Raw genomic sequence first — 2,509 nt, forward strand, 5'->3', positions numbered from 1 at the left:
ACTTGTGTTTTCCAAAACAAGCCTGAACAGAAAGCCCTGAATAAAACCTAACTGGGAATTAGCAAAATTTTGAATTAAACCTGGTGCTATAGCTACAAGGGCAGCGGGGTAAATTCTGTTTTCTAAAATAAGCTCGATAAGGATAGCCTGAAAAAAGTCTAGTCTGAAATAAGATAAATTTTGAATGAAGTCTGGTACGATAGATGTATGTGTAGTGACATTAATTTATGTTTTTCAAAATGGCTTCTGGCCTAAAACAGTTTGACCATAACACACAGTAAAAATTAGGCAAGGTTTTGATGAAATCTGGTACTATAGATGTATGTGTGGTGGCATGAATTTGTGTTTGCCAAAACAGTGTCTGGCAGAATAACCTGATGTCCAATTTTAGCTGAATAAAAACAAATCAAAATTTGTATTTATTTATTTATTTTTAAATAAAGTCTGATTCAATAGATGTATGTACAGGGTTGTGAATATGTAAATAACATCTAATCTTACATGACTCATATTTTAAAATGGAGCCTGGCACTATAGACGCATGTGCAGTGGAGTGAATTAGAGTTCTCCAAAATAGGCCACAAAAAGAAAACATAAGAATTTCAGCTGAATAAAATCCAACCTAAAATTAGTTAAGTTCTGGTCCTACATGGTTGGTTCACTTTCTGAGATTTTGCAGTTGTCCTGTAACCTGCTCCTGGTCCAGGTCTTGGTCATGGTGTACAGACCCCGGTCCTCGTTGCTGCAGCCCTCCTGCAGGGTGAGCAGAGGACCAGCTGTCACTGCACTAACAGTCGGACTATTATTTGAGATTTAACAGCATCTTACTGTGTTTAGCTTCTTAGCCCAGTTTGACATCAGTTACATAGGCTGTGTGTTGGTGACAAAGCCCTTAAAGATTAACATGTATTTTAATTAAAACGTTGTTCAGTCTTTTAACAAAGGTTGTGGTTTGTTTTATGTTGCTCAGTTTGTTGATCTTGTACGTTTAAGTGTTATCCATTGACCCATTTTCTAGACACCACTTTATCCTTTTACGTGTTATCACTTTTATTATAATTATTATTATCATTATTTTAGCAGTTGGGATATTGTACATATTATTTGTATTTACATTTGCAATTGGCAGTTGTACTATATCGAACATTGTATTTAGTTATTTTCCTATTTGCAACCTGATTTTGATGAAACATCCAGAACAGTTATTGTACAGATCTTGGGGTCAGATCGTTTTTCTATTTAGTTGTTCAGTATGTTGTCTTCTGCATGAATTATATATGTATGAAAACTGTTTGTTCACTTTTTTTTTGTAATTTGCACAATAAACAATATAAATATAAATATAAATTTAAATATTGTCTACATATAAAAACCAAAATACCGAATTTGTTAAGTATTAGTTAGCATTACATTTCCATTAGTGTCGTGTTATAGAGTGCTGGTCATTCTGCAAACACCCTTTCCACTCATAAAAGTAAATCTGATTGATTTATATCTACTTACCCATATTAAGGAGGATTTGTGTCACAACTTGTGCTAACAGGGGCTGTTCTTGTACCCTGCTAGCATCCCCACTTTGTTTCATCCATCTGTTTGTTCAGTGATAAAGCTATTAAAGGATTTGGATAAAGCTGATTTACGGCCTTACTCTGAACTCAGACTGAGAGTCCGGCTGTAATTAAAGAAGTTATTCCTTAAGTGGTGTGAATTATATTTGTGGATGTGAGAGGAACAAATTCAGATCAAGCAGACTGGACCAAAGTCGCTGCCACAACAGAATAACTTTAAATATCACTGTTATTTAAGCTACAACGGTTAGAGAGAAAAAAAAAGTTTACAATAAATACAGTAATTTGATTTGAGAATGGCATCTATTTGTTTTAGATAAGCTAAGGAGCATTTTTGTGTCTTTAAATAAAACAGACAGTGGAAAAGTGAAGAAATGTGTAGAAAGCGACGAGGAGCCTGACACGCACCACATAGTCCAGTTAGTTAGAACCTGAACCAGGGAGTCATTGCTCAGAATTCTTGTAGTGCAAGAATGTCTGATTTTGACTTTCCATCCGAAAATTGTGGCTATATATATTGTGGCACCTCAGTCTTTTGATTAAGAAAATCAGACTTCAGTTTAACAATGTCACAGTTTAGATTTATCAAAGCGGACAGCCACCACGGATTAAAGTCTCCCCACACAACCACAATGAAGCTCAACACCTGCAACTATAGAAATGGAGATACATCCAGTAACAACTATTTGGGGCTTAATTGTGGCTTTTACAGGGTTTTTTTTGACTCATAATTTTGATAGTAAAAGTAAAAACAAACAAACAGACAAACAAAAAAAAATATTTTGATTTAAAATGAGGATTTTTGTTTTTATTATACAATTTTTCCCTCCACAGTTGTAGTCCGGAACTGGTTCGTCACTTGAACGCAACTCCAACGTCAGAGACGTACAGACGTGATGACGTTTTATCAACACGACGTACGTACGCCCCTTCTGAAATGC

The sequence above is a fragment of the Stegastes partitus genome, unplaced genomic scaffold (assembly GCF_000690725.1).
Source record: "Stegastes partitus isolate 25-593 unplaced genomic scaffold, Stegastes_partitus-1.0.2 Scaffold2081, whole genome shotgun sequence".
Classification (NCBI taxonomy): Eukaryota; Metazoa; Chordata; class Actinopteri; family Pomacentridae; genus Stegastes; species Stegastes partitus.